This window comes from Gobio gobio, assembly GCF_949357685.1.
Source record: "Gobio gobio genome assembly, chromosome: 10".
In the NCBI taxonomy this organism is placed as follows: Eukaryota; Metazoa; Chordata; class Actinopteri; order Cypriniformes; family Gobionidae; genus Gobio; species Gobio gobio.
This window is the reverse complement of record NC_137116.1, coordinates 21,731,769-21,745,250: the sequence shown is the minus strand read 5'-3', so window position 1 is coordinate 21,745,250 and position 13,482 is coordinate 21,731,769.

The following is a 13,482-nucleotide window of genomic DNA, read 5'->3' as shown; positions in this document are numbered from 1 at the left end:
TGATGTCTCATCATCCATACAGAAGTCCAATTTTGACCTATTGAACATATTTCAGGCCAAAGAGGCCTTGATCTTGAAATTTCTATACATACTCATTGACTGCTTCTGAAGTTACATCATACATACAGTAGTCCATATTTTGACCTATTGAACGTATTTCATGCCAAAGAGGCCTTAATCTTGAACTTTCTATACATACTCATAGACTGCTTCTGATGTTACATCATTCATACAGTAGTCCATATTTTTACCTATTGAACGTATTTCAGGCCAAAGAGGCTTTGATCTTGAATATCCTTTATAGACTAATTGAGACTTTCTGAAGTTACATCATGCATTCAGTAGACCATTTTTTGACCTATTGAACGATTTTCAGGCCAAAGAGGCTTTGATCTTGAATTTCCTATATAGACTAATTAAGGCCTTCTGATGTCTCGTCAACCATACAATAGTCCAATTTTGACCTGTTGAACATATTTCAGGCCAAAGAGGCTTTAATCTTGAATTTCCTATATAGACTAATTAAGGCCTTCTGATGTCTCGTCAACAATATAGTAGTCCATATTTGACATACTTAACTTTTTTCAGGCCAGAGTTCTCAATCTTGATTTTCCCATATAGTCTAATTGAGGCCTTCTGATGTCTCATCAACCATACAATATCCAATTTTGACCTATTGAACATATTTCAGGCCAAATAGGCCTTGATCTTGAATATCCTATATAGACTAAATAAGGCCTTCTGATGTCTCATCAACCATACAATAGTCAAATGTTGACCTATTGAACATATTTCAGGCCAAAGAGGCTTTGATCTTGAATTTCCTATATAGATTAATTGAGGCCTTCCGATGTCTCCTCAACCATACTGTAGTCCAGTTTTGACCTATTGAACAAATTTCCGGCCAAAGAGGCCTTAATCTTGAATTTCCCATATAGACTAATTGAGGCCTTCTGATGTCTCATCAACCATGCAGAAGTCCAATTTTGACCTATTGAATATATTTCAGGCAACAGAGGGCCTTGATCTTGAACTTTCTATACATACTCATTGACTGCTTCTGATGTTACATCGTGCATACAGTAGTTCATATTTTGACCTATTGAACGTATTTCAGGCCAAAGAGGCTTTGATCTTGAATTTCCTATATAGACTATTAAGGCCTTCTGATGTCTCGTCAACAATATAGTAGTCCATTTTTGACATACAGAACTATTTTCAGGCCAAAGAGTTCTCAATTTTAAATTTTCATAATCATTGATTCCGTCTGATGTTTAATCAGCGAGACCTGCATTTATATTTGACGTAGTGAACATATTTCAGGTCAATAAGACCTCGATCTTGAACTTTCTATACATACTCATAGACTGCTTCGGCTGTTATATCAGCTAGACAGTAGTCCATATTTGACCTATTAAACATCTTTCAGGCCAAAGAGGCCTTGATCTTGAATTTCCTATATAGACTAATTGAGGCCTTCTGATGTCTCATCAACCATACTGTAGTCCAATTTTGACCTATTGAACAAATTTCAGGCCAAAGAGGCCTTAATCTTGAATTTCCCATATAGACTAATTGAGGCCTTCTGATGTCTCATCATCCATACAGAAGTCCAATTTTGACCTATTGAACATATTTCAGGCCAAAGAGGCCTTGATCTTGAACTTTCTCTACATACTCATTGACTGCTTCTGAAGTTACATCATACATACAGTAGTCCATATTTTGACCTATTGAACGTATTTCATGCCAAAGAGGCCTTAATCTTGAACTTTCTATACATACTCATAGACTGCTTCTGATGTTACATCATTCATACAGTAGTCCATATTTTTACCTATTGAACGTATTTCAGGCCAAAGAGGCTTTGATCTTGAATATCCTTTATAGACTAATTGAGACTTTCTGAAGTTACATCATGCATTCAGTAGACCATTTTTTGACCTATTGAACGATTTTCAGGCCAAAGAGGCTTTGATCTTGAATTTCCTATATAGACTAATTAAGGCCTTCTGATGTCTCGTCAACCATACAATAGTCCAATTTTGACCTGTTGAACATATTTCAGGCCAAAGAGGCTTTAATCTTGAATTTCCTATATAGACTAATTAAGGCCTTCTGATGTCTCGTCAACAATATAGTAGTCCATATTTGACATACTTAACTTTTTTCAGGCCAGAGTTCTCAATCTTGATTTTCCCATATAGTCTAATTGAGGCCTTCTGATGTCTCATCAACCATACAATATCCAATTTTGACCTATTGAACATATTTCAGGCCAAATAGGTCTTGATCTTGAATATCCTATATAGACTAAATAAGGCATTCTGATGTCTCATCAACCATACAATAGTCAAATGTTGACCTATTGAACATATTTCAGGCCAAAGAGGCTTTGATCTTGAATTTCCTATATAGACTAATTAAGGCCTTCTGATGTCTCATCAACAATATAGTAGTCCATTTTTGACATACTGAACTATTTTCAGGCCTAAAGAGTTCTTAATTTTAACATTTGCATAATCATTGACTCCGTCTGATGTTACATCAGCGAGACCTGCATTCATATTTGACGTACTGAACATATTTCAGGTCAATGAGACCTCGATCTTGAACTTTCTATACATACTCACAGACTGCTTCGGCTGTTATATCAGCTAGACAGTAGTCCATATTTGACCTATTAAACATCTTTCAGACCAAAGAGGCCTTGATCTTGAATTTCCTATATAGACTAATTGAGGCCTTCTGATGTCTCATCAACCATACTGTAGTCCAATTTTGACCTATTGAACAAATTTCAGGCCAAAGAGGCCTTAATCTTGAATTTCCCATATAGACTAATTGAGGCCTTCTGATGTCTCATCATCCATACAGAAGTCCAATTTTGACCTATTGAACATATTTCAGGCCAAAGAGGCCTTGATCTTGAACTTTCTATACATACTCATTGACTGCTTCTGATGTTACATCGTGCATACAGTAGTTCATATTTTGACCTTTTGAACGTATTTCAGGCCAAAGAGGCTTTGATCTTGAATTTCCTATATAGACTAATTAAGGCCTTCTGATGTCTCGTCAACAATATAGTAGTCCATTTTTGACACACTGAACTATTTTCAGGCCTAAAGAGTTCTCAATTTTAACATTTGCATAATCATTGACTCCGTCTGATGTTACATCAGCGAGACCTGCATTCCCTATATAGACTAATTGAGGCCTTCCGATGTCTCATCAACCATACTGTAGTCCAATTTTGACCTATTGAACAAATTTCAGGCCAAAGAGGCCTTAATCTTGAATTTCCCATATAGACTAATTGAGGCCTTCTGATGTCTCATCAACCATGCAGAAGTCCAATTTTGACCTGTTGAACATATTTCAGGCCAAAGAGGCCTTGATCTTGAACCTTCTATACATACTCATTGACTTCTTCTGATGTTACATCGTGCATACAGTAGTTCATATTTTGACCTATTGAACGTATTTCAGGCCAAGGAGGCTTTGATCTTGAATTTCCTGTGTAGACTAATTGAGGCCTTCCGATGTCTCATCAACCATACTCTAGTCCAATTTTGACCTATTGAACAAATTTCAGGCCAAAGAGGCCTTGATCTTGAACTTTCTATACATACTCATTGACTGCTTCTGAAGTTACATCATACATACAGTAGTCCATATTTTGACCTATTGAACATATTTCATGCCAAAGAGGCCTTAATCTTGAATTTTCTATACATACTCATAGACTGCTTCTGATGTTACATCATTCATACAGTAGTCCATATTTTGACCTATTGAACGTATTTCAGGCCAAAGAGGCCTTAATCTTAAACTTTCTATACATACTCATAGACTGCTTCTGATGTTACATCATTCATACAGTAGTCCATATTTTGACCTATTGAACGTATTTCAGGCCAAAGAGGCATGATTTTGAATATCCTTTATAGACTAATTGAGGCTTTCTGAAGTTACATCATGCATTCAGTAGTCCATATTTTGACCTATTGAACGTATTTCAGGCTAAAGAGGCTTCAATCTTGAATTTCCTATATAGACTAATTGAATCCTTCTGAAGTCTCGTCAACCATACAATAGTCCAATTTTGACCTGTTGAACATATTTCAGGCCAAAGAGGCTTTAATCTTGAATTTCCTATATAGACTAATTAAGGCCTTCTGATGTCTCGTCAACAATATAGTAGTCCATTTTTGACATACTGAACTTTTTTCAGGCCAAAGAGTTCTCAATATTGAATTTCCTATATACACTAATTGAGGCCTTCCGATGTCTCATCAACCATGCTCTAGTCCAATTTTGACCTATTGAACAAATTTCAGGCCAAAGAGGCCTTAATCTTGAACTTTCTAAACATACTCATAGACTGCTTCTGATGTTACATCATTCATACAGTAGTCCATATTTTGACTTATTGAACGTATTTCAGGCCAAAGAGGCTTTGATCTTGAATTTCCTATATAGACTAATTGAGGCCTTCTGATGTCCCGTCAGCCATACAATAGTCCAATTTTGAACTGTTGAACATATTTCAGGCCAAAGAGGCTTTAATCTTGAATTTCCTATATAGACTAATTAAGGCCTTCTGATGTCTCGTCAACAATATAGTAGTCCATTTTTGACATACTGAACTATTTTCAGGCCAAAGAGTTCTCAATTTTAACATTTGCATAATCATTGACTCCGTCTGATGTTACATCAGCGAGACCTGCATTCATATTTGACGTACTGAACATATTTCAGGACAATGAGACCTCGATCTTGAACTTTCTATACATACTCATAGACTGCTTCGGCTGTTATATCAGCTAGACAGTAGTCCATATTTTGACCTATTAAACAACTTTCAGGCCAAAGAGGCCTTGATCTTGAATTTCCTATATAGATTAATTGAGGCCTTCCAATGTCTCCTCAACCATACTGTAGTCCAGTTTTGACCTATTGAACAAATTTCCGGCCAAAGAGGCCTTAATCTTGAATTTCCCGTATAGACTAATTGAGGCCTTCTGATGTCTCATCAACCATGCAGAAGTCCAATTTTGACCTATTGAATATATTTCAGGCAACAGAGGGCCTTGATCTTGAACTTTCTATACATACTCATTGACTGCTTCTGATGTTACATCGTGCATACAGTAGTTCATATTTTGACCTATTGAACGTATTTCAGGCCAAAGAGGCTTTAATCTTGAATTTCCTATATAGACTAATTAAGGCCTTCTGATGTCTCGTCAACAATATAGTAGTCCATTTTTGACATACAGAACTATTTTCAGGCCAAAGAGTTCTCAATTTTAAAATTTCATAATCATTGATTCCGTCTGATGTTTAATCAGCGAGACCTGCATTTATATTTGACGTAGTGAACATATTTCAGGTCAATGAGACCTCGATCTTGAACTTTCTATACATACTCATAGACTGCTTCGGCTGTTATATCAGCTAGACAGTAGTCCATATTTGACCTATTAAACATCTTTCAGGCCAAAGAGGCCTTGATCTTGAATTTCCTATATAGACTAATTGAGGCCTTCTGATGTCTCATCAACCATACTGTAGTCCAATTTTGACCTATTGAACAAATTTCAGGCCAAAGAGGCCTTGATCTTGAACTTTCTATACATACTCATTGACTGCTTCTGAAGTTACATCATACATACAGTAGTCCATATTTTGACCTATTGAACGTATTTCATGCCAAAGAGGCCTTAATCTTGAACTTTCTATACATACTCATAGACTGCTTCTGATGTTACATCATTCATACAGTAGTCCATATTTTTACCTATTGAACGTATTTCAGGCCAAAGAGGCTTTGAAATTGAATATCCTTTATAGACTAATTGAGACTTTCTGAATTTACATCATGCATTCAGTAGACCATTTTTTGACCTATTGAACGATTTTCAGGCCAAAGAGGCTTTGAACTGGAATTTCCTATATAGACTAATTAAGGCCTTCTGATGTCTCGTCAACCATACAATAGTGCAATTTTGACCTGTTGAACATATTTCAGGCCAAAGAGGCTTTAATCTTGAATTTCCTATATAGACTAACTAAGGCCTTCTGATGTCTCGTCAACAATATAGTAGTCCATATTTGACATACTTAACTTTTTTCAGGCCAGAGTTCTCAATCTTGATTTTCCCATATAGTCTAATTGAGGCCTTCTGATGTCTCATCAACCATACAATATCCAATTTTGACCTATTGAACATATTTCAGGCCAAATAGGCCTTGATCTTGAATATCCTATATAGACTAAATAAGGCCTTCTGATGTCTCATCAACCATACAATAGTCAAATGTTGACCTATTGAACATATTTCAGGCCAAAGAGGCTTTGATCTTGAATTTCCTATATAGATTAATTGAGGCCTTCCGATGTCTCCTCAACCATACTGTAGTCCAGTTTTGACCTATTGAACAAATTTCCGGCCAAAGAGGCCTTAATCTTGAATTTCCCATATAGACTAATTAAGGCCTTCTGATGTCTCGTCAACAATATAGTAGTCCATTTTTGACATACAGAACTATTTTCAGGCCTAAAGAGTTCTCAATTTTAACATTTGCATAATCATTGACTCCGTCTGATGTTTCATCAGCGAGACCTGCATTCATATTTGACGTACTGAACATATTTCAGGTCAATGAGACCTCGATCTTGAACTTTCTATACATACTCACAGACTGCTTCGGCAGTTATATCAGCTAGACAGTAGTCCATATTTGACCTATTAAACATCTTTCAGGCCAAAGAGGCCTTGATCTTGAATTTCCTATATAGACTAATTGAGGCCTTCTGATGTCTCATCAACCATACTGTAGTCCAATTTTGACCTATTGAACAAATTTCAGGCCAAAGAGGCCTTAATCTTGAATTTCCCATATAGACTAATTGAGGCCTTCTGATGTCTCATCATCCATACAGAAGTCCAATTTTGACCTATTGAACATATTTCAGGCCAAAGAGGCCTTGATATTGAACTTTCTATACATACTCATTGACTGCTTCTGAAGTTACATCATACATAAAGTAGTCCATATTTTGACCTATTGAACGTATTTCATGCCAAAGAGGCCTTAATCTTGAACTTTCTATACATACTCATAGACTGCTTCTGATGTTACATCATTCATACAGTAGTCCATATTTTTACCTATTGAACGTATTTCAGGCCAAAGAGGCTTTGATCTTGAATATCCTTTATAGACTAATTGAGACTTTCTGAAGTTACATCATGCATTCAGTAGACCATTTTTTGACCTATTGAACGATTTTCAGGCCAAAGAGGCTTTGATCTTGAATTTCCTATATAGACTAATTAAGGCCTTCTGATGTCTCGTCAACCATACAATAGTCCAATTTTGACCTGTTGAACATATTTCAGGCCAAAGAGGCTTTAATCTTGAATTTCCTATATAGACTAATTAAGGCCTTCTGATGTCTCGTCAACAATATAGTAGTCCATATTTGACCTATTGAACAAATTTCAGGCAAAAGAGGCTTTGATCTTGAATTTCCTATATAGACTAATTAAGGCCTTCTGAGGTCTCATCAACAATATATTAGTCCATTTTTGACATACTGAACTATTTTCAGGCCTAAAGAGTTCTCAATTTTAACATTTGCATAATCATTGACTCCGTCTGATGTTACATCAGCGAGACCTGCATTCATATTTGACTTACTGAACATATTTCAGGTCAATGAGACCTCGATCTTGAACTTTCTATACATACTCACAGACTGCTTCGGCTGTTATATCAGCTAGACAGTACTCCATATTTGACCTATTAAACATCTTTCAGGCCAAAGAGGCCTTGATCTTGAATTTCCTATATAGACTAATTGAGGCCTTCTGATGTCTCATCAACCATACTGTAGTCCAATTTTGACCTATTGAACAAATTTCAGGCCAAAGAGGCCTTAATCTTGAATTTCCCATATAGACTAATTGAGGACTTCTGATGTCTCATCAACCATGCAGAAGTCCAATTTTGACCTATTGAATATATTTCAGGCAAAAGAGGGCCTTGATCTTGAACTTTCTATACTTACTCATTGACTGCTTCTGATGTTACATCGTGCATACAGTAGTTCATATTTTGACCTATTGAACGTATTTCAGGCCAAAGAGGCTTTGATCTTGAATTTCCTATATAGACCAATTAAGGCCTTCTGATGTCTCGTCAACAATATAGTAGTCCATTTTTGACATACAGAACTATTTTCAGGCCAAAGAGTTCTCAATTTTAAAATTTCATAATCATTGATTCCGTCTGATGTTTAATCAGCGAGACCTGCATTTATATTTGACGTAGTGAACATATTTCAGGTCAATGAGACCTCGATCTTGAACTTTCTATACATACTCATAGACTGCTTCGGCTGTTATATCAGCTAGACAGTAGTCCATATTTGACCTATTAAACATCTTTCAGGCCAAAGAGGCCTTGATCTTGAATTTCCTATATAGACTAATTGAGGCCTTCTGATGTCTCATCAACCATACTGTAGTCCAATTTTGACCTATTGAACAAATTTCAGGCCAAAGAGGCCTTAATCTTGAATTACCCATATAGACTAATTGGGGCCTTCTGATGTATCATCATCCATACAGAAGTCCAATTTTGACCTATTGAACATATTTCAGGCCAAAGAGGCCTTGATCTTGAAATTTCTATACATACTCATTGACTGCTTCTGAAATTACATCATACATACAGTAGTCCATATTTTGACCTATTGAACGTATTTCATGCCAAAGAGGCCTTAATCTTGAACTTTCTATACATACTCATAGACTGCTTCTGATGTTACATCATTCATACAGTAGTCCATATTTTTACCTATTGAACGTATTTCAGGCCAAAGAGGCTTTGATCTTGAATATCCTTTATAGACTAATTGAGACTTTCTGAAGTTACATCATGCATTCAGTAGACCATTTTTTGACCTATTGAACGATTTTCAGGCCAAAGAGGCTTTGATCTTGAATTTCCTATATAGACTAATTAAGGCCTTCTGATGTCTCGTCAACCATACAATAGTCCAATTTTGACCTGTTGAACATATTTCAGGCCAAAGAGGCTTTAATCTTGAATTTCCTATATAGACTAATTAAGGCCTTCTGATGTCTCGTCAACAATATAGTAGTCCATATTTGACATACTTAACTTTTTTCAGGCCAGAGTTCTCAATCTTGATTTTCCCATATAGTCTAATTGAGGCCTTCTGATGTCTCATCAACCATACAATATCCAATTTTGACCTATTGAACATATTCCAGGCCAAATAGGCCTTGATCTTGAATATCCTATATAGACTAAATAAGGCCTTCTGATGTCTCATCAACCATACAATAGTCAAATGTTGACCTATTGAACATATTTCAGGCCAAAGAGGCTTTGATCTTGAATTTCCTATATAGATTAATTGAGGCCTTCCGATGTCTCCTCAACCATACTGTAGTCCAGTTTTGACCTATTGAACAAATTTCCGGCCAAAGAGGCCTTAATCTTGAATTTCCCATATAGACTAATTGAGGCCTTCTGATGTCTCATCAACCATGCAGAAGTCCAATTTTGACCTATTGAATATATTTCAGGCAACAGAGGGCCTTGATCTTGAACTTTCTATACATACTCATTGACTGCTTCTGATGTTACATCGTGCATACAGTAGTTCATATTTTGACCTATTGAACGTATTTCAAACCAAAGAGGCCTTGATCTTGAATTTCCTATATAGACTAATTGAGGCCTTCTGATGTCTCATCAACCATACTGTAGTCCAATTTTGACCTATTGAACAAATTTCAGGCCAAAGAGGCCTTAATCTTGAATTACCCATATAGACTAATTGAGGCCTTCTGATGTCTCATCATCCATACAGAAGTCCAATTTTGACCTATTGAACATATTTCAGGCCAAAGAGGCCTTGATCTTGAACTTTCTCTACATACTCATTGACTGCTTCTGAAGTTACATCATACATACAGTAGTCCATATTTTGATCTTTGAACGTATTTCATGCCAAAGAGGCCTTAATCTTGAACTTTCTATACATACTCATAGACTGCTTCTGATGTTACATCATTCATACAGTAGTCCATATTTTTACCTATTGAACGTATTTCAGGCCAAAGAGGCTTTGATCTTGAATATCCTTTATAGACTAATTGAGACTTTCTGAAGTTACATCATGCATTCAGTAGACCATTTTTTGACCTATTGAACGATTTTCAGGCCAAAGAGACTTTGATCTTGAATTTCCTATATAGACTAATTAAGGCCTTCTGATGTCTCGTCAACCATACAATAGTCCAATTTTGACCTGTTGAACATATTTCAGGCCAAAGAGGCTTTAATCTTGAATTTCCTATATAGACTAATTAAGGCCTTCTGATGTCTCGTCAACCATACAATATCCAATTTTGACCTATTGAACATATTTCAGGCCAAATAGGCCTTGATCTTGAATATCCTATATAGACTAGATAAGGCCTTCTGATGTCTCATCAACCATACAATAGTCAAATGTTGACCTATTGAACAAATTTCCGGCCAAAGAGGCCTTAATCTTGAATTTCCCATATAGACTAATTAAGGCCTTCTGATGTCTCGTCAACAATATAGTAGTCCATTTTTGACATACAGAACTATTTTCAGGCCTAAAGAGTTCTCAATTTTAACATTTGCATAATCATTGACTCCGTCTGATGGTTCATCAGCGAGACCTGCATTCATATTTGACGTACTGAACATATTTCAGGTCAATGAGACCTCGATCTTGAACTTTCTATACATACTCACAGACTGCTTCGGCAGTTATATCAGCTAGACAGTAGTCCATATTTGACCTATTAAACATCTTTCAGGCCAAAGAGGCCTTGATCTTGAATTTCCTATATAGACTAATTGAGGCCTTCTGATGTCTCATCAACCATACTGTAGTCCAATTTTGACCTATTGAACAAATTTCAGGCCAAAGAGGCCTTAATCTTGAATTTCCCATATAGACTAATTGAGGCCTTCTGATGTCTCATCATCCATACAGAAGTCCAATTTTGACCTATTGAACATATTTCAGGCCAAAGAGGCCTTGATATTGAACTTTCTATACATACTCATTGACTGCTTCTGAAGTTACATCATACATAAAGTAGTCCATATTTTGACCTATTGAACGTATTTCATGCCAAAGAGGCCTTAATCTTGAACTTTCTATACATACTCATAGACTGCTTCTGATGTTACATCATTCATACAGTAGTCCATATTTTTACCTATTGAACGTATTTCAGGCCAAAGAGGCTTTGATCTTGAATATCCTTTATAGACTAATTGAGACTTTCTGAAGTTACATCATGCATTCAGTAGACCATTTTTTGACCTATTGAACGATTTTCAGGCCAAAGAGGCTTTGATCTTGAATTTCCTATATAGACTAATTAAGGCCTTCTGATGTCTCGTCAACCATACAATAGTCCAATTTTGACCTGTTGAACATATTTCAGGCCAAAGAGGCTTTAATCTTGAATTTCCTATATAGACTAATTAAGGCCTTCTGATGTCTCGTCAACAATATAGTAGTCCATATTTGACCTATTGAACAAATTTCAGGCAAAAGAGGCTTTGATCTTGAATTTCCTATATAGACTAATTAAGGCCTTCTGAGGTCTCATCAACAATATATTAGTCCATTTTTGACATACTGAACTATTTTCAGGCCTAAAGAGTTCTCAATTTTAACATTTGCATAATCATTGACTCCGTCTGATGTTACATCAGCGAGACCTGCATTCATATTTGACTTACTGAACATATTTCAGGTCAATGAGACCTCGATCTTGAACTTTCTATACATACTCACAGACTGCTTCGGCTGTTATATCAGCTAGACAGTACTCCATATTTGACCTATTAAACATCTTTCAGGCCAAAGAGGCCTTGATCTTGAATTTCCTATATAGACTAATTGAGGCCTTCTGATGTCTCATCAACCATACTGTAGTCCAATTTTGACCTATTGAACAAATTTCAGGCCAAAGAGGCCTTAATCTTGAATTTCCCATATAGACTAATTGAGGACTTCTGATGTCTCATCAACCATGCAGAAGTCCAATTTTGACCTATTGAATATATTTCAGGCAAAAGAGGGCCTTGATCTTGAACTTTCTATACTTACTCATTGACTGCTTCTGATGTTACATCGTGCATACAGTAGTTCATATTTTGACCTATTGAACGTATTTCAGGCCAAAGAGGCTTTGATCTTGAATTTCCTATATAGACCAATTAAGGCCTTCTGATGTCTCGTCAACAATATAGTAGTCCATTTTTGACATACAGAACTATTTTCAGGCCAAAGAGTTCTCAATTTTAAAATTTCATAATCATTGATTCCGTCTGATGTTTAATCAGCGAGACCTGCATTTATATTTGACGTAGTGAACATATTTCAGGTCAATGAGACCTCGATCTTGAACTTTCTATACATACTCATAGACTGCTTCGGCTGTTATATCAGCTAGACAGTAGTCCATATTTGACCTATTAAACATCTTTCAGGCCAAAGAGGCCTTGATCTTGAATTTCCTATATAGACTAATTGAGGCCTTCTGATGTCTCATCAACCATACTGTAGTCCAATTTTGACCTATTGAACAAATTTCAGGCCAAAGAGGCCTTAATCTTGAATTACCCATATAGACTAATTGGGGCCTTCTGATGTATCATCATCCATACAGAAGTCCAATTTTGACCTATTGAACATATTTCAGGCCAAAGAGGCCTTGATCTTGAAATTTCTATACATACTCATTGACTGCTTCTGAAGTTACATCATACATACAGTAGTCCATATTTTGACCTATTGAACGTATTTCATGCCAAAGAGGCCTTAATCTTGAACTTTCTATACATACTCATAGACTGCTTCTGATGTTACATCATTCATACAGTAGTCCATATTTTTACCTATTGAACGTATTTCAGGCCAAAGAGGCTTTGATCTTGAATATCCTTTATAGACTAATTGAGACTTTCTGAAGTTACATCATGCATTCAGTAGACCATTTTTTGACCTATTGAACGATTTTCAGGCCAAAGAGGCTTTGATCTTGAATTTCCTATATAGACTAATTAAGGCCTTCTGATGTCTCGTCAACCATACAATAGTCCAATTTTGACCTGTTGAACATATTTCAGGCCAAAGAGGCTTTAATCTTGAATTTCCTATATAGACTAATTAAGGCCTTCTGATGTCTCGTCAACAATATAGTAGTCCATATTTGACATACTTAACTTTTTTCAGGCCAGAGTTCTCAATCTTGATTTTCCCATATAGTCTAATTGAGGCCTTCTGATGTCTCATCAACCATACAATATCCAATTTTGACCTATTGAACATATTCCAGGCCAAATAGGCCTTGATCTTGAATATCCTATATAGAC